Source organism: Sabethes cyaneus, chromosome 3, assembly GCF_943734655.1.
Source record: "Sabethes cyaneus chromosome 3, idSabCyanKW18_F2, whole genome shotgun sequence".
In the NCBI taxonomy this organism is placed as follows: Eukaryota; Metazoa; Arthropoda; class Insecta; order Diptera; family Culicidae; genus Sabethes; species Sabethes cyaneus.
The window spans coordinates 228,686,055-228,707,150 of NC_071355.1; the positions used below are offsets into that span (position 1 = coordinate 228,686,055).

General features: G+C 38.5%; 1 protein-coding gene across 5 annotated transcripts in view; it reads left to right on the forward strand.

The window, feature by feature from the left end:
- The first annotated feature begins 3,284 nt into the window (after positions 1 to 3,284).
- The window catches only part of LOC128743804 (calcitonin gene-related peptide type 1 receptor), a 160,456-nt gene continuing 142,644 nt past the window's right edge, over positions 3,285 to 21,096 (forward strand). For all 5 annotated transcript variants that reach the window (XM_053840473.1, XM_053840472.1, XM_053840477.1 and 2 more), the window contains exon 1: positions 3,285 to 3,713. The gene's annotated coding sequence lies outside the window, so the exon portion shown is untranslated. The remainder of the gene's footprint in view (positions 3,714 to 21,096) is intronic.

The window sequence follows — 21,096 nt, forward strand, 5'->3', positions numbered from 1 at the left end:
CGATCTTCGGCGGCATACAGGAGAAAGGAGTATGGAGGCGGAGGATGAACCATGAACTCGCACAGCTCTATGGCGAACCCATTATTGAAAAGTTGGCTAAAACTAGACGAATACAACACTACTCTGCAAAGATGGCGTTTGCCTCAAATCCGGTAGGAACAAGATAACCAGAAGCGCAGCGAGTAAGGTGGTTAGACCAGGTGGAGCGAGATCTGGCGGAGAGTACTCGGGGTCCGAGGAATTGGAGAGCGGTAGCCCATAACCGAGTAGATTGGAGAAACCTTGTTCAACAGGCTTTATCTTAGGACAGCAAGCCACTAAAGTAAGTAAGTAAGTCAAGTGAAGTTAAATTTTACTGCTTCATTGAAAAACTTCGGGTAGAAAAACGTAAACAATGACTACCTATTTGAATGTGCGTCAACATTTTAGAAGAGAAAATTCATTAGACGTGCTTTCCGTTGAACCGAATTAAAGTGAAAAGAGAATTAATTTAGTCTTGAGTGTGGTAACTCGTTAAATATAAATCAAACTGACCAACTAGGTATATCCAGCAATATTTTCAGAATAAGTTAGTGATATATTACAGACGGATAGAATTGCATTAAAATAATAATAGGATATTGAACGAGATAAATCAATAGTGTAATTATAAAAAGTAATATAAATGTATGTCAATCTGCCACTGCATCATGATTGAACGGACATCGCTGGAAAAGAGTGTACAGCCCGGGAAATGATTGGTGTAAGCGAAATACAGCGGGCATCCATCGGCCACTATCGGAATGCTTGTGGTCTATCAACGCATAGGGGCGCATCAGAAGTGCGTGTAACACCCCCCGTTATACACAGCTTCCTGAATTTGGCACGTGTACGGCAAGCAAAAGCTGACACTGATGACAACCTTTAATGGGGGAAATCCAATTCTCGCTGATACGCCAGCCAGGCCACGCCAAACAGAGCGCAAAACAAACCGGAAACATATCTTCGTTATCTGTGTGAACGCATTTCGACGAATTCATCCGGACGGACGGGCGGCGTGGCGGTTGGAAAGTTCAATCATGATTGCTTCCTCCTCGTTGTCGCCAATTTTGTTTTGTTGACTTTTGCTTCACGAGATGTTGTTGCTGTTGTTGTTGTTGTTAATGTATTTGATCTTTGAATTTGGGTTCTTACTTAAGAAAGGTCCATTTGACACAAAAACCAGTTGAAAATTGTTTTCTAATCTAATCTAATCTAATCTCACACTAACGCAGCCAATTCTGGAAGGCATCCTGGAAAATGACGATTACTTGAATCAATCATTTTTCTTGTCAACGGCCAGGCCAACTGCGCAGCATGTACCGCAGAGAGAATTCCAAGGAATCAAGTGGAACTAGAAAAAATACCTAATTCCATCAAACTCCTTGAAATCAAGGGAAGGAAGAAAGCGTGGACCTCCCGTACCATACGCTTCCCATATACATAGATAATGATTTATTTACAGTCGTTGGGAGTATCTTTGCTAATAAGGGTTAAGTGATACTCCGGACCCTCAGGGATGAACTAATGGCATTTAGACCAGAAGCCAGGCTGCAATTGGCCAAGGATATAGCGCCTTATTTCGCTCTCTGAAAATAGATTAGTTTACCAAAAAATTAGTATAAATCATATAATACTTGAAATTAAAGTCGTGTGGTTTAATGGTTGCCTAAAACTACATTTGTAAGGTTAGGAACTGAAAACCGCACGACCCCGCACCTCCTAGCTTGGCTACTCAATTATACAAATTGAAGTATTTCCAGGTATGGCCACGTGGAGGCGCTAGGTAGGGGCTTGGGATGGCTAGAGCTATGTTGGGCGCTTCTTCCTAGTTGCCTTCCCCATTTCATACCCCCAGTTGAAAATTGTTTTCTAAGATAAAAAATTAAGGAGGTTAATTATTTTAGATTAGGTATTTCATTCATTCGGGTTGACCTGATGGACAACAAAGAAACGACTCAAACGACGTTTGCTTTTGTCATCAATGCCAAGGTTTCCACCTGCCGTCTGCTTGTTGCGGTCAGTACCTTGTGGCACACTACAAAGCTCGATGTTCGCTCGCTGCTGTGCTGTGACAATCAAGCATCATCTTTTGCGGGCAGTCAGCTGAGAATGTTGATATCATTATATTTTGTTCGTTATCAGTTTTACCATCGTCTGGATAGATTTAATTAGAAAATTTTTCTCCCTCCGTCCGGTGCTTCGTCACATCATTGAACTGATCCGATGGTGCCATTGTGTTGGCTGTGGTGTTGTCGCTTGCCGGAGCGTAGGATGGACTGGATGGACGAATAAATAAGCAAATATCAGTTTACTTCAGATTTCTGTTGATGTTTTTCATTCTTCTCGTCGGACACTTCGGAATCACACTGCACTGCACACAGGCAGCATGCAATAAAACGATGTCACATAAAGTTCACAGCAATTGTGGCAACAATAAAACACACATCATAATGCTGCACTACAAGTGTTAATGGGTCATCAGATAACAACATCAGAGACTGGGTTTAAGAGATGATGACATTCCTATCCTCGTTTGTTTCAAGAGTTTATTAGCGATGGAACCGTACTAATTTTTTCTCATTAGCATTGTTTGAAACATAAGCAAACCCAATAAACATGTTCTATTGCGACTAGACACACAGAAACTCCATTACAGTTCACTCACTTTCTCCACCTTTCTGTAGAGTCGCTTTATTTTTAGAACTTTATGGCGGGCGTGTGCTTTTCTCCGGTAGCCATGGTCAGAGCTGCAAGGTGTGCTAAATTTCTTATCACAAACGATTAGGGGTAAACACTAAATTGCACCGTGCTTGTGCCTTTTCATCTCCAACGACGGTTTACTTTATAGATCTTTCCGCACCTGTGCTGCTATCGCTGTTTCCGTCCGTTGGTATATCGGTTCGCTCCGGTTAGTCGCAGCGACGCGCGACGTCGCACGGCGCTGTGGGTGTCATTCGTACTCGTCCCTTGCTTCGGATGCTTTTCTCGAGCGCGCGCTCTTCGGCCGGCTGCCTACTACGCATGCTGCTGTCGGGCCACCCTGGCACCGTCGGTGGTCTGCCGAAGCGCAACACGTGCTGTTTACATCGTAGTGACCGATGCTTCGTGCGGCTTTTGTCTGTTGGCCTGGCGGGTGCCGGGAGGTACACGGTTCAATGCAACAATTACAACGCGACGTGACGCTACTTGGCGCCCGGTTTCGGTGTGTTGTGTTTTGTGTGGAAAGCATCGACGCTCGATGGTTCAGTTTTTCCTCGTCTGTCAGTGGTTCCACATCACTCGCGTTCGGTTTCGGTAAAGGCGCGATTAACTTGACAGTGCTGCTGTTGGTGGTGATAGAGAGAAAAAACGCGCGCGCCTGGTGTTTTATTTGGTATGGAGGGTTGGTGTTAGACAGGACCCGCTTCGGGTTACTCTAATGAGTGTTTGGTTTTGGTCCAGCGATCTGATGAAATTTGGGAAAATTATGCTGCTGACAGAACAGCAGGTGACGGGAAGATAAATTAGTGATCGCAGTAGTGCGAGGAAGATTCATTTCTGTCTCTGACCTGTCTCGGATGTGCTGAACAGGTGACATTGCTGTCACATCAACCGTGGATTTATTTTCGGAAGTGGTGGAACAATGTGCCAGCTTTGTTTTGGATTTACTTGAGTAATCGACGTGTGCGAATCAACAGTGAAACCCGTGACAAGTAAGTTGGAGCTTGTTTTAAGGTTAGCATTTTTAATTGGGCTCAACTTGGAATTGTCTTTCTTTTCGTGAAAAGATATACTTAACACCATTTGATGTTTTCTCGTTGTATATGATTTATGCTTCCGATTGAACCGATGTACATAAACAATTGAAGCTCTGATATTTTTTATTTCCTTTGGGTGGGTGTCAAGTGAATTGAAAAAGAAGCCGACATACTATCAAGCACCAGCCAAAACCATCAATATTGTTTCTCACTTACATTTGTTTTAATAACTGACTAAACGGAGATCTGTTCCTTAGTCAAATGTGTCCTAGAGTTAGTCCTAGAGTTAGAAAAAAATAGAGGATAGAGTAACACTGCAAAAAATGTCAGTTGCATGGGATTTTTTAGAAGAATTTCTTGTTTTTCAAGGTTCTGACTCCAGAACTGTACATTTCCCTCTATCATGTATAAGTTTCTTGCAAAATATGGTTTTTATATAAAAACCTGATTTAATCCACCTAGTGGTGAAAGGAACCTTTGTTATACGATCTTACTTGCTATTTGAGATAGAAATCGACACGTTTGGCTTACATGAAATTTTTGGAAATTGAATAAGTTTACAAAATTTGAACAAAATAGAAGCACTTGCAAATTATGATAGTTCTTTTTCTCATGAAATTGCTGAGTAAGTTGTTACTAATGCGGGTAAGTTCAAGTAAAAGTAAGTTGTAAGAAGAAATATTATTCTTTAACATATACATTGCGTAGTAAAGGTCTAGTTTATAGGTTTTTGAACTATGCATAATTTCCTGTAATGCCATTCTATTTGATTCACAACAATAAAGTTTTCTTGAATAAATTTCATCAATTTTTATTAACTTTCGGTTACTCACGCTGTTGTATTTTGTACAACATGTGTAGGTTTTTGAATGCCATTACAAATTGTATATTACGTATATACTAACGTATATTCTTCAGTAAACTTGTTATGAGCAAAATGTCCGAATTATTGAATACATTAATATTTTAAATTGTTAGGAAACAAGATTAGCATAAACCGACATCACAGAAACGAAGCAAGTAGCATGTGAGGTGTACCGCAATTGACCCCAACTGGAATTTTCTCTCGTTTCTTCACATGGAAAAATGATGTCTGTATGCAGCAAAACTACCAGCAAATGTAAAATGTTTAAGATGTATCCGTCTGTTGGTAATCGAGTAATTCGGGGTCAAAATCAGGCTGTTTTTACAATTAAAGTTCTACAGTTTCTAAACAAGCAAACATAGAGGTATACTAAATTCAGCAGAGTTGTGTATTTTTATTATTTGTACAACTTTGTAATACATGAAAAAGTCATACAACAATTACAAGAAGAGTTAGAATAGAAAAACTGATTTTACAAATTCATATACAATAAATGAGATTTTTCTACCTTCACTGAAGAGATAGAAGCTTACTGTGCTCAGCAAAATTTCTTGTAATAATATGCTCTAAAAGTTTGCAAAACATATCAATGTGTTGTATTGAAACTGAAGGAAAATAATTTGTTTATTTCACTTTTAAGGGGATTAATCAGAATACAAATTCTACCAGACGATAGAGCTTTCAATTTTAAGAAACTCTTCCAAAGGTTTGATAAACTTAAAACCAAGTTTTCCTAGTCAAAAATCTATTGCGCACGTTTTATTTGGTTTGGGCTATTGTGCGCGCAAGTAACCGTGTTATAACAGTTGGCGCGAGTGTTCGAGGGTTAATATCTTTTGACCGGTAAAACCAATTCTTATGTAATTTTGCATATATATTTCTAGTGTGAAAACCTCTCGTTTGATATTAAAATAATTGAAATTAGGTAAATTATCTTGGTTAAAATCATTATAAATTATTGTTAATTTTGGTGTGATGTATTCGATTGCTCATAACTTTCAAATTAAACGTCCAATCAAAAAACTGTTCAATAGTGATCTATCTGGCTATATTACCTGCCAAATGAAACTAATAGCGTGTAAATCGGTTTGGCCATCTCTGAGAAACAGGCGTTCATTTGTACCTAGTCAAAACAAGTTTTTCAAGGCTAACTTTTAAACTGCTTGTCCGTTTTCAATAAAACTTAGCTAAATGTTTAGTAATAGTAAGAGCTTTCGTTTGGTACTAATATCGTTAAAATTGGTTGCGTGGTTCCGGAGAAAACCGTGTCACGTAGTTTTCACATTTTTGCTTATAACTTTCAAACGAAAAGTCAGACCACGAAACCATTTAATAGTGATATACTAGGCAATAATACCTTTCAAACAAAAGTAATAGCGGTCGAATCGGTTCAGCCATCGCCGAGTAACAGGCGATAGAAAATTCGGAGCGAACACACATACACACATACACACATACATACACACACACACACACACAGACATTGCTCAGTTCGTCGAACCCTATCGATTGGTACATGTAACTCGGCCCTCCGGGCCTTGGATCAATTTCGTGTTTTTCGACCAATTTCTAAACCTTTGTTATATAGTATAACAAAGGTAAAAATTCGAAAGCGATGAAAAAATCATTACTACAGACCCGTCATAAACCAGAACAGGGTTTTTCTAATTTGTTTGTTTAAATTCTTACTCATTAGTTAAAGAAAAATATCACCGGACCAATATTTTTTAGACAATTTAATGGAATATAAAGTATGTAAATTCTGTGTTCTTCGAAAATTGAAAATATGCTCCGTTTTTCTACATCTCAATCAATATTTTATCTATTATTTCTCATATTTAAAGAGCTGAATATGAATATGAGATTCATATTCGAAGACCATTTTAGTATTTTTTGCCTGATTTGAGTAGACAAAAATTTATAATAACCATTCAAAGAATTCTATGGAAACATGTGATAATCAATAATTATTTGTGGCATTGTGGAGCATGATTCAAAATAATATAAAATTAGAGTCTTAGGGGTAATGGAGACAAACAGTTTACTAATTACATTTAGAAACACTCGAAAATACAGCCATTCAGTCGCCTTAAAAAAGCAAAAATTGTCTTTGAATTTCCCAACAGTGCAGTGTCATATTATCGTATTTTCCGAACAACATGGGATTGCGAATTTGTTTTTGTCTGACGGTCTGTCTCGCAAATCGTCATCGTCAATTCATCACTGGAATTGTGATTTTTTTTCGCTTATCCAGACATCCGATTAAAATGAAATTTAGAAATAGGAAATCGAATCAAAATACGGACGGAAAGGATGACAACAATCAATATTGTCGTCTAGAAAGGGGTTCCGCCTTCCGTCCAAACTAAGACTGGGAATGTTTTTTTACGGATTTAAAAAAAATCAATGGAAACAGTCATCGTATAAACTGAAAATTTGTACAACGGAAGTAGCTTTACTACCAGATTTCATGTTTTATTGGTTAAAAACCAAACTTGTGGAAAACGTTCTACATGTACTAAGCTCACTTTACATATATATTAAATCAATCATTGAAACCTTTTCGACAAATATTGCTTCACCTTATCCATCAGAGCTTATACGGCCGTATCCGGTACGGTTTTTTCCAATTTTTATCCACTTCCTAAGCATGTCATTTGCATTCTTCACTTTCTTCCTCGTCCGGCAGAATTCTCTCTTCATCATTGGACATCTAGTTGAGGAACGGTTCAATTGATTCATGCCCTTGGGAACAAAGTGAATGGAGCGAATTAGCTTCATACCATTCTTGCACGCTTTTAGAGATGAAGCTGAATTAGGTTAAAATTGTGATTTTTTGTGATTTTATTCTGCTCTAAAAATGTAGAAAAACTTTTCTGGAGGCAACCAGTCTTGTAAATTTCATTATTGGTTGTAACTTTTGTCTTAGACCGGCGCACAAATCTTCATTTAAACATAATAATCTGTTTTGAATTTATCTTTTGGGAGATCACATGGTAAAAGACAAGAAGGAAGACAAATTTTTAAATCGAGCTTCTCCGATTCAGTTAATTTTTTACATTTTTTGCTGTGACAAAATGAGCTGTATCAAAATACTGGCACGAACAAACGGACATTACTCATGACAATGGTTTCAAAAACATCGTCAGACGTATTTGGCCGCATGCAATCTATGCCGCAGAATCAAAAATAGTAGAGTAGATGTGCGTAGAAGGATAAAAGTGGGAGAATCACAGGAGAAAAATTGATATTCGGTACCTGTATAATCATTGCGCGGTGGTGTAATCGAGAACGCACTTGACAGGCAATTGAAAGTTGTGTTCCCCTTCTACTTATCAAGTCAGAATTATTCGCGGCCTGTATGTCACCAGTATCTACACTTCCTTTTAAGAAAACATCTTCTAATGAAAATTTTCTACAGAAAAAATAAAGAGTTGCAGAATAAGGTTAAGCATTAAAAACTCCATAGAAATCTAAAACGTAGTTTACAAAAAAAATCTTTTCATTTAAGTTTGCCATTTAGGGTATGTTGCTGCTTCGTCGTAATTGCCTATTCCCGTCCTGTCCAACACAAATTATTGAAAATATCAGCGATTTTTATGACACATAATTCAAAATTAGTTATTCCCTAATATTTTAGTTTGTTGCGATCAATCAAAGTGAGCTGAGAGAATTCCTAGCAGCCAAATTTCCTACGTTTTTTTCGTGCGACGAAGAAGAAAATGTCGACCCAAGTAACACACAAAACAAGTTAGAAAATAATATTCGTGGAAATTAGTCGCTTAAGCGTACTATAAACGTACTTTGAAAACATATGTCGTTATTATTAAGGTTTTGAGATGTTTTGGGATAACATGAATTTATTTGACAGCTCATATCTAATGTATAATGTTTGTTTTGTCAACATGTCAACATAAAGTTTTTATTACGTCACCATTACTAAATTTAAACTACTGGAAGAACAAGTTGTAGCTTATGCTATAATAACGTTTTAAATTGGTATGAAATAACCTGATACATACTTCTTCCAATTCTTGTTTCATTAGACTTAAGTTTTTTGCGCTTTTCAGGTAATAGAGAAGTTCTGATATATGTAATATTATACTATTCGATAACAAGCTGTGTTGCTTCGGGACTAATCGTTTCAATTTCCGTCATTCATAAATTGAAAATAGCCCCCGAAACGCATTGTCGTTATTCTGCTGCCGCGAAAACTTACATGAACTGCAGAAATTTTGCAGAATAACATTTGTCATGTCCTACACAAATACATGCGCGCTAGCTTCGTAAACATTATTGTGATTTTTAGTTCGGACGATGAAAAATTTTGATGGACGGATTTCTAAACGGTACGACGTATTTAAGATATAAAGTCAGTTGCGTAATTTCAATAAAGTGCTTTAATAATCGCTTTTTAGTGAATTAGGAGGGAACCGATCGGAAGGTAAGTGTGTTTAAGTCAAATCAGTAGCAGAACTTTTGGAGTATTCTTTAAACCCACCTAAGAAATGATGAAAATTAGAGTGGCTTTCCTTACTACGACGGGAATTGGAAACAAACCCTAAATATTGTAAAACCAAACATCAATAAACGATGCATTTGTGAGCATTGAGTCAAACGAACGAGAATGAGCCGCGAGCTTTTAGGTTTCATCACTGTGCAGGTACATATATAATAGATAATAGATGGGCGAATGGCAACTTCCAGCTTCATCAAAAATAAGTGGCACTGAATTATAAACATTTTCTTCTTCACGCAAATAATTAATACTTGCGTCTAGCAGCAAGGAGATACGGTTGCTCTTGCTGTACCAAGAATTCTTTTCCACTTTACCCGCTGCTGGGCTACTTATCGTCAATTCTTTGAGCGTTTCGACACATGCAAATCCATTTTTATCCTGAACGAGCCATCTAGCACTATCTATTCTTGATATCGGTAGAGTTCTTGAAGAAAACCGCTTTCACTGCACAGCAGTGATGCCTAATTTACGGATTTAAGAATTTTCTACGGATCTAGGGATTTAAAGCTCGTAACTACGGATTTACGGTCACTTACGGATATAAAGCTCACGGGTACGCTGCATACAAGAGAATAATTATGAAAGTTTCTTGTAGAGTTCTTCGGGGAGAAAGAAACGAACAGAATAGTAACGAAAGTTAACTACTTCTATGAGTGAATTAACGGGTGGCAACTAAAATTTTGGAATTTTTTCTCAAGCTGTCAAAAAAAGATACATTATCCATTGTTGACAAAAAATTACTGTACATTTGAAAACAGTCCGTAATCGGCTGTTCGGCGAAGCGTTCGTTTGACGTCAAAACAAGAGCGTTGTACGGCCTGCATGTAAACTTTGCGAATGAATCTCTTGACTATACAAATTAACTGTTTGCAATTCGTAGCTCTCCAGTTATTCTTGTTCACCAAGGAACTCAAAATCCCGAAAAAATCTTCGATTGGGCGCACTGAGACAGGTTTTTCAGGTCGTGGTTCTTGGGTAAAAATGGGATCGAATGTGTATTCAGGAACCATTGTGTTTTTTTGGCATAATGCGATGATGCTCTATCCGGCCAAAACACGTATTGTCCATCTGCATGATGTGTTTGTAGAAACGGAATCAAAATTTTCTTCAAACTTTCGTCTGGTGCATCTTTATTGATAGCTAAACCAGAGGGCTTGTTGTTGAAGAAACGAGAAAGAGTACGATGTCCTTCTGCGTCCATAATTTTTGTTGGTTTTCCATTACCTTGCTTGCTAATAGTTGTTGGGATCTTAGGACATGGTAAACAGTCGAAGCCGCAATATGTTTGCTTTTCAAATGTTGTACCGTATACTTTTCGCCGAGATTTCTGTTGCAGTTCATAGAAGTGTACAAGGCGCTCCCGAAATGCTTCTTGTTTCGACGCCATTTTTAGCAAAACTGGGTAAATACAAACAAAACAAAAAATGTTAACAAAAAGAGGAGAGAGAGAGAGAGAGAGAGAGAGAGAGAGAGAGAGAGAGAGAGAGAGAGAGAGAGAGAGCTAACACATACATACTCTCATTTCTCTCTGAGCTCGTTTGTTGTTGAGTATAAGGGCCGCAAAAAAATTCCAAAATTTTAGTTGCCACCCGTTAAAAAGAAAAGATTTACGTTAATGCTACGGTACTGTCAATATGAACATACATTTTGCACGGCAGATAAAACTCTCCACCATTTTATGTGTTGATAGCATGATATTCCTCATATTTTCCCTGTCGATATATGGTAAAATACGAAACATTTTCATTTCGATTTCTTCGTACATTTTGATAGTTCCCTATACAATTTCTGCAGTACGATAGAACTTTAAACTATTATCAAGCGAATATAGTTGTTCTTAGTAACGCCGAAACGCCGGCCATTGTTGCGAATCTAGCGAGAATCCAACGTTGTCTACTCTCACGCGAAAGAGTATGAGAAGCATAGCATTCAATGCGTACGCCGCACACGCAAGCGTAAAACAAACAACCACCGTTGCAGTGTGCAGACATTCTGCTACCTACACACTCGCGCACGCACATCAAATAACTCCTGAGCAAACAGCTTCCACAGCACAGCGGCGCACTGGGATACAGGTTTTGCGTTAGTTGTTCTTTTCTTCTTCAGTCTTGCCCTCGATTCTACTCACGGGCGAAAATGCCAACCGTTGCGAGTAATCGGCTTCAGCAGCTCGGGCTGCAACGAAGAACGACAGCGACGAACGTAGCTGTTAGCTAAACACACTCTCGCAAAAACTTATCGCAATGCATAAATAAGCACGAGCGAAAGTCCGAAAGGGACGTTTATGCTGGCGCGTTCGTAAGAATGAGTAAAAATGAAATAAAAAAGACGACAAAAACGGCACAAAGCAAGAACAAAAAAACACAATAAAACAACGTTTAAAAAGCATCAAAAACATGACAAACCATGCAAAAATGACGAAACAACAGCAAAGCAAACAACATTTTGGTTGTCTTTATTACGTGCCAGAAGAGTTTTGGGTTAATAAACTCCTGCGACAGTGTTAATGATAGTCTTTTATAGCTGTTTTAGTTGTCTTGACAACAAACAGGAGGACGAGAAAAGGTGATGAAAATATAACGCAAAACAAAAACAAAATTTATAAAACGACGATGCCAAAACGAACGACAACAACACTAAAAAGCCGTTAAAATAGCGACGAAAGGTGCAAAAACGGAGTCAAAAACTGACGAACAGACGACAGACAGATATGTGATGTAAAGATGACAACATGACTATGAAAAGATGACAAAAATATGACAGAGAAATGACAAAAAGATGGCGAAAATGCGACGAAAAAAAAGGGAAAAGATAACGAAACTAGAGTGACTATATATAGAGTGGCGACGATGTCAAAATTGGAATGACAATTATCTGTCAGTGTCATTCCAATCAAGCAGACGACCTATCCAACGCGTATGCAGGAAAGAGAAAGAAAATTCGCATTGCATACATTTGAGACCGAGCGCCGAAAGGACAGTAAATAGATAATAGGAAATAGTAAATAGATGGCAAAAAGATGGTGAAGAGGCAACCAAATCAGCGAAAAGATGACATGTAGGTGGAAAGTTGATGTAAATCAAAGACGAAAGCTGATAAAATTACGATAAAGATGCCAAACAAACGCCAAAAAAATTACAAAAACCCCGAAGAATAGATGTAGAAAAGGCGACGAAGAGATGATTGAACGACAGCACTACGGTGACAAGCAGTGCTTAGAAATCTCATAGTCAATTTATGAAATACGCCTGAATTGATGCAATATACTGCTAATTCTCATCATACTGCTCATACAGATAAAATGTACTCAATATTGTTAACCTAAAAACAACAATTCGAGCCGATTTCTTGCGTTCATGTTCGTGTTGTTCTCTACATTCATTCATTCTCGGTAATAGTGAATGAAATCAAATGAATTATTCATTCATTTTAAACAAACAAACAAAATTACAATAAACGTAAACATTACTCAAAAATTTTAAATAATTTCCTTCAGCCATATTTTGGTTGATTTTAAAAACCAGGCAGTTTAGGAAACTAAATTTTGAGATCTAAAATATCATCCAAGAGCAAGAAAATTGGCTGACAGGCTACTCGAGCAATCATTCAGCACTGCAATTCGTGAAGGGTAGAAAACTTGAAGCGTATAAAACTGAGAGAGAAAGACACAGGCAGCGGCTCAGTAGTCATATACATGAACTGACAGATTAAAGAATACTATCGGGGGTAAAACTATATGTGGTGAATGCGTTTTATATTCGCCTTCATACAGGGCTGTAAATTTTTACGGGCACTGGTGACAAGAAATGCCATAACAGACTACTAATGAGAATAGTAAAATGCAATCAAGAGCAACAAAAGACAATAAAAAGTAACAACAAATCGTTGTAAATAAGCAAAAAAAGACAATGTAAAGAGGCCAGAAAGGCAGGTGTTAAAAAGAACGAACCACCGAACTGAAAAAACACTGCAAATAAAGCACAAATGTTGGTTTAATTTTTATTTAATCTAAAGTTTAAATCAATTTCGCAATTTCGCAACAAAAGTGTAACTCCCTCTTCGGAAATAAAACTGTGGATTTAACCTCGGCAAAGTCTGGCAACACTACTGCACAGCCCTTCGGCATCCTAGCGATACAGCGAGTGCATGTATGTTTTCCGTCAAGAAATATACAGTCACAAGTCCATAAAGGGCTAACGGATTGATAAGCGTTTTGTAATCGTCAGTTTTGTGCGGCTGTATATGCTCCTTGAACGAGCGTCTTGCGGAAGGAAAATGAGAGTTGACTTCCTCACTTCCTCACTTGTATTATTATCGACGGTGACCAAAGGTCCCTAATAAATGAACTTATCAACCACTTCCAGTTCATCACCAGCTATAGTCATTGTGCGTGGGAGGCGAACGTTGTTTTCTGTGGAGCCTCTTCCTATCATATAAATTTGGCTTTCGACCCATTGATTTGTAACCCAATCCTCCACGAGAGTGTAACCCCCGAAACACGCACGTAGCACATCACTTGCTCAAGGGTAGCTTTGTTGAGTTACGCTGTATGCGCTGGACTGTATCGTATGCTGCCCTGAAATCCACGAAAATACGATGCGTGTGTACGTTGTACTTCGGATATTTCTAGAGAATTTGCCAGAAAGTGAAAATTTCATGCGTATTAGCACGGTCCGCCATAAAGCTCATTTGATACTGCCCTGCGAGCTATCTTGCTATTGCACCTTATAGGCCGCGTTGATCACCGTAACAGGGCTGTAGGGGAATTATGTATAACGTGCCCCCCGTGGCCAATGTGCCCCCCCCTTCGTTTTTCGCTAAACAAGCGAAATTAAAATGCAAAACCACCCAGAAACCATAGTATTTGATGGAACTAGCCTACTATGCAAGTATGACAGTTGTCACATGCTGTAAAAACAAAACAAAAATAAATTTGTTTTTGAGCAGCTTCCGATGTAACTTTTGGCGTCATTTCCATAAGCTATTTTCTTGTCAAAATCTGTAAATAACCGGTTGTTGCGATTCGATTGCGTAAAGTGAACTTCAAAATGACATCCCTGCTAAAAATAACGGTATGAAACGCTTGACTTGCTTTAACATTTAATATTTTTTCAAATAAGTAAAAGCAGGCCAAAATGCCCCACTTGCGGTGGTGCAATTTGCCCCCCTTGCAAATGTGGCTTTAAAACTATGTAAACAGATCTAAGTTGAAGTCGATTGCCATTATTTAATTCAATTAGTATTGTAGAGTAACCGTGGTGGGAATAATTTATTACCAACGTCCAAATTCTAGGTAATTCAACTACCCGGTACAAAACGCCACAGCTGCGTATAATGTGCCCCATGCAGAAAAGAAAAAGTGCACCAGAAGGCCGAAACTAGGTTTATTTTCCATAAAATAACGATATTTTGCAAAACAAAGGAAATAGTTTTACTTTCTACAAAATAGAGTTGGTCTGTCACTGGTAGAAATACTCAAATTACCGCATTGGGCATATTATACCGCAGGTGGGGCATTTTACCCTGCGCAGACGAGAAACACAACATTTAGGTGCTTTTATTAAATAATTCCTAGCATGTTTATTCCATAATACTAAATGAAATAAACAATTGCAATTGGTTGTCAGCTTAAGTACCAACATATACACGTAGTTGTAACGTTAATTTGGGGAAGTATAACGGAGATATATCCATTTATTCTTAGGGGGGGCACATTATACACTTTTCCCCTATATATACATGAGCACAACGTTTAAACTTCTGAATTATCAGAAGTTTCTCTTTTCATTAACTGCATTTAAAATTGTTTTTTTAGCTAAAGTGAATATCACCTTCTTTATTTGAAAATCACTTTCTCTTGTTTTAATTTCACGAGATATTGAACTTGTGTACAATGATAAAAATCACTGTGCAGTTGTATATTATGAAACTCAGAGGCACAAAAAACAATGTGTAGAATATAAACTGTAATGTGTGCTGAGAAAAACGATTATCTGTTCTGTTTGAAATTCGGTGATAATTTAAGGCCCAGCGGTAATTACAGCAATGAAGTCATAAAAAATAAAAGTTATGTTTCCGATGTGTTATGATGGACGGAAAGAACGATTCTTACTTACAGTTTCATGAACATAATTATTATTTTAAGCATAAAAACTGCTTTCGAAATCCCAGAAATCAGTGACGCGATCAGAGGGCGATCGACTAGCCCTATTTATTGAAGGAACAACCCATACCTTTCATTCATTCCTCTGGTAGTTTCTTCTTTGTTCAAATCCATTATCCAGTTAAGCGTCGTTGCTGGTGGTTCTTTGCCATTTTTGTAGAGTTCTACCGGGAATCAGTCGTTTTCGGCTGACCGATTTCTCACCGGATCTCTTCGAGGTTATCGTTTGGAGGCACTCTTAGGTTACCTTCCGTTCCGCCTCCCTCTGTTATATTGCCATTGAAACGCCCTTCGAAAAACTGCTTCCACCTGTCGACCACCTCTCGCTCGTTTGTGACCAGATTTCCCTTCTCATCCCTATACTGGTCCAGGCTATCTATTCAGGCAAATGACAATCTAGTAAACTCTCTCCTTCGCCAAGTGTCGTGTTCACGATTTACTTTTCCTTAGCCCAGTTGAAAAAAATATTTTTACGTGAACTTTTGTAATTACTAAAGTTCAAACACGCGTAATTTATTTCTGGGATTTCGAAAGCAGTTTTTATGCTTAAAATAATAATTATGTTCATGAAACTGTTCTACTTCATTCTTTCCGTCCATCATAAGACATCGGGAACATAACTTTTATGTTTTATGTTTTATGACTTTAAAAGCTACCTATGAAATCTCAAAAATCAATTATGCGTGTTTGGACCTTAGTGAACCTGTCCAGTTTAAAACCAAAGTGAAAAATTTGAATATAGGGGAATTATGTATAACGTGCCCCCCGTGGCCAATGTGCCCCCCCTTCGTTTTTCGCTAAACAAGCGAAATTAAAATGCAAAACCACCCAAAAACCATAGTATTTGATAGAACTAGCCTACTATGCAAGTATGACAGTTGTCACATGCTGTAAAATCAAAACAAAAATAAATTTGTTTTTGAGCAGCTTCCGATGTAACTTTTGGCGTCATTTCCATAAGCTATTTTCTTGTCAAAATCTGTAAATAACCGGTTGTTGCGATTCGATTGCGTAAAGTGAACTTCAAAATGACATCCCTGCTAAAAATAACGGAATGAAACGCTTGACTTGCTTTAACATTTAATATTTTTTCAAATAAGTAAAAGCAGGCCAAAATGCCCCACTTGCGGTGGTGCAATTTGCCCCCCTTGCAAATGTGGCTTTAAAACTATGTAAACAGATCTAAGTTGAAGTCGATTGCCATTATTTAATTCAATTAGTATTGTAGAGTAACCGTGGTGGGAATAATTTATTACCAACGTCCAAATTCTAGGTAATTCAACTACCCGGTACAAAACGCCACAGCTGCAGTATAATGTGCCCCATGCAGAAAAGAAAAAGTGCACCAGAAGGCCGAAACTAGGTTTATTTTACATAAAATAACGATATTTTGCAAAACAAAGGAAATAGTTTTACTTTCTACAAAATAGAGTTGGTCTATCACTGGTAGAAATACTCAAATTACCGCATTGGGCATATTATACCGCAGGTGGGGCATTTTACCCCGCGCAGACGAGAAACACAACATTTAGGTGCTTTTATTAAATAATTCCTAGCATGTTTATTCCACAATACTAAATGAAATAAACAATTGCAATTGGTTGTCAGCTTAAGTACCAACATATACACGTAGTTGTAACGTTAATTTGGGGAAGTATAACGGAGATATATCCATTTATTCTTAGGGGGGGCACATTATACACTTTTCCCCTACCTCACCGATAACCAACCAAGTTTACTTCCAAATTGTCTCTGCTCTATACTTTGTCACACTGCAATAAATTCCTCACCGAGTTCTCGACAAGCGGCCCCGCGCCGCTCTATCGGTATCATTTCGACTACATTGAAGACAACGATTATCGTCACACACAGAGAGGAAAAAAAAAGAATCAGAAAAGTATGATAATGAGACCGTATTTGAATATGTACCAGCGAAACTTAAGACGCCACAAAGGATGCAAATTACAATTGTCACCCCACTGTTGCCTGCCTGCGCTGCACTGCACTAATGGTGGCTCCGCTGGCTGGCTCAGGCGCGAACTGATAATAAACATCGTAGTAGAGAAGTGAAAATAATATGCACGAGTGATGAATTTTAACTAACTTGAGACCTGAGACTTGAGGTTGAGACCAACTTGCGCCAACCGAGTCGGCTCAGCCAAGTGCAGTGCAGCAACTCAGCTAAAAGTATGCCAAGCAGTGATCAAATGGGTTTGATTGTTTATAAGGTCTCAGGCAAGGGATCTAATAGTGTAGTGAGCATAGCCGGTCTTTCGCTTCATTAGTTATGCACGGAATTATGATCAGCGTTAGTCGGTTTTGTTCACTTAGAATATGCTGAACAGAATTTCGCCATTCTGCTTGATCGGTTAGTTGGCCGGTGCATATGCTCGTGCCGCTCGTTGAATGAATAATTATTGTCTTAATAAACTACGAGCAAGCCGTTTGATCGACGACGATCGATCCGGTGCAACGGTGCATACATAGTTCCAGTCGGGGTTCGACATATGCGTCGTGCGGCTCATGGAAGGAAAACTGTAATTAAGACCCCTTTCCCTCTGCTTCGTGCATATGCCAGTCAGCCAGCTATAGTCCGGACAGTGCGGCGTCGCGACGATACGCAATCTCCGCTAAGCATATTACGTGTCTTATGCGCTTTAGGTTGACCGATTTCCATGCTAGCATATGGTAAGGTCATGTCGCTATATAAGAGAGGTGTGATTTTTTGAATGCATTGCACTGATCTAAACGCATGTGTGCACGAATCATGGAGCAGTTAATTTAAATTGTACCGAGCTGCGTTTATTTTTTATTTGTATTGATTATTTCCGCTGATATTCGTATCCACACACAAATTTGATTGTTCCGATCTAAAACTCAAAGCAGCAGGGTTTCTTTCAGGCATTGCAAGATCGTGAGTACAACTTTCATAAGAGCAACCACTACCTATGCGATGCATGAGATTGTGCATCGGAACCATCAGATTGTGTTTGTTTAGTTGACCGGTTGGCTGGAACTCGGCTGGCAAGTGCATCAGCTTCTTTTGCTTCATTCACAAATTATCAGCATCAGCCGACAAAGTCATTCGACGCGGCAGGGCCTGCGAGGGTACGAAAGTACCAGCGTTAAGCGATGAACCTACAATTGCCCAACTGACACTGCACTGGCGTGTTCAGGTCTGGTAAGGAGGGTGAGTTGGTCAGTTACTTACTGGGTCCACATCAAACCCATTTCATTCAGTGTTCGTGGTTTATATCGAATTTCCAGCAAAATATGAAATACGCACCTTGTTGTGCCCTCACCTTGGACAGACCCGAACCACGCCATCTACATCGATTCAAGGTGTATCGAATTTATGCTAAGTTGTGAAAATTACATGCTATTAAATTAAATTCGTCTGGTTTGATAGCATTGCGCTTGTGCCGAATGCTGGGTCGTAAAGAAACGGATTGTGTATGATTCAGGGTTTGTTTCGAACTGACGCTGATTTAGATGCCAACTATTATTACTGTTCCAGCGCTAGGGATGAACCATATTGAAGCATGATATATTGTCATGTCTTAACGATTTGAACAATTTATACAACTTATTGTTTGGTTTATTCACTGGCAGCTTTATATCATATTTTGTTTATAGAAGATAAGAATAATATGCATCATAGCTGCCGTCATTTGCGGTAACTTATATAACTAGAGATGGGCGAGTCTTTCACGCCGTTAAAATGAATCGGATGATAAGAAAGTATGATCAAACGAACTGCTCTTAAAAAAAAAACCCGATTTAAACCACCTATTGGTGAAAGGAACCTTTGTTATACCATCTCATTTGTCATTTGAGATAGAATTCTACACGTCTTCGGAACATAATTCCACTTTTTGATAACACTATGGTAGTTATCATCAATACCTGTGCATGTCTATGTAATATACTGATTAATTTGTATAATATTTGAAAGCAATCAAAAAATGTCTTCCTTTTATTTGTAATTTGTTATTTTGAGTCAATAGCGGGGTCGCATTCTGGGGTTTGGTTTAAGTTAGAAACTGACCGTTTTCCTGGATGTATTCGGAACGTTCCCAGAACGTGTCCGGCTGTAACCAATGTAATCCTGGTCACTTTACATGACGACAAATGAACTACTTTTGCAATTTGGAGTACTTAAAGATGTCACATGTTGTATTTTAGTTCAATTCAGAAACTGTTCCCCGATCCGGAACATTCCCGGACGTGTTCAGATGTAGCCGATGATATCTTGAACAATTTATACGACTAAGTGCCTATACTCCAGACTCCAGAGTGTAGATTCCAAAGTCAAAAGTCCAGAATCCAAAGTCCAGAATCCAAAGTCCAGATTTTAGAGGTCAGATTCCAGAATAGCGAGTAGAAGGACCAAGAACCTGAGTTCAGGGTCCAATCTCTTTATCCAAAGTCTACAGTCTAGAATCCATAACCCTCGGTCCAAAGCCCAGATTCCAGTGTCCAGGGTCTACAGACCAGAGTGCAGAGTTCAGACTTCAATATCGAGTACAAAGTCCCAAATCCACAGTCCAGAATCCCGTCCAGAATCCCGTCCAGAGCCCCTTCCAGAGTCCAGAATGAAGTGCAGACTCCAATCTAAAGTCCAGTTCAGAGTCTGGAATCAGACCAGTCTAGAAACCAGATTTTTGCTAGAGACTAGAATGCAGTCCAGACACCAAAGTCTAGATTCCAGAATTCAAAATTCACAATACGAAACCCAAGTTTAAATTGAAGAGCCCAGAGTTCAAAGTTCGAATTCTAGAACTCAGAGACTAAAATGCAGAACCCCTAGTTTAATGTCGAGTACAAAGTATATGATATAATGATATATAAATCCAGTATTTAGATATATATTTTTTATTCAAATTTTACTTAATAAAGTCTTTACACACTCTTCGTTTTTTATGATATTTCTTAAAATGTCTTTTAATGTAGTCTAATCATCATAAAATTTAAAAGCTTACGGTATGAAAGGCTCCACTTTCACTCTCCACTTTGTTCAAATATAGATTAATTTCGTTTTTGTTACGACATATCTTAACATCGAAATGACGTTCCTAATAAAAAAATATATATGCTCTGACTCGAGATATTGCTAAATATAAATCTGAAACAGAATTTAAACGTGATCGCAAAGTCTAGAGTTCAGAGATAGCAATCCAGCCCAGATTCAAGCCCAGAGCCCAATAGAGAGCCAATCCCTAAGTCTAGTCTAGAGTCTAGAGTGCATACCAGAGACCAGAGTGACATTCAGAGTCTAGATTCCAAGTCAGGACTCCAGAATTCAGGCTTTAGAGTTTAGAGTCCAAAATCCAAAGTTCAGAATTCAGGTCCAGAATTCAGAGTCTGGAATTCAGATTTCTGAGTCCAGCGCTTAAAGTTCAGAATGTATAGTCCAAAGCTCAGAGTTCGGAATCCAGAGTGAAGGATTTTGAGTCCAAAGTCCAGAGTACAGGGTCCAAAGTACAGAATCCATAATACAGAGTTCAAAGTCTAGAGTGCTGTAGAGAGTCCATTCTAGAGTTTGGAACTGGACCAGAGTCCGGACTCAACAGTCCAGAATCCAAAGTTCACACTCCTGAGTCCAGAATAGAGAGTAATATAGTCTAGAGTCACACAGTCCGGAGTACAAAAGTCTGAGCCTAGAGCTAACAGTCCAAGGTTCAGAGTTCAGATTAAATATCTAGCACAAAATCCAAAATCCATGGTCCCATCCAGAGTCCAGAGTAAAGTGCAGAGTTCAATCTAAAGTCCTGTTCAGAACCTAGAATTC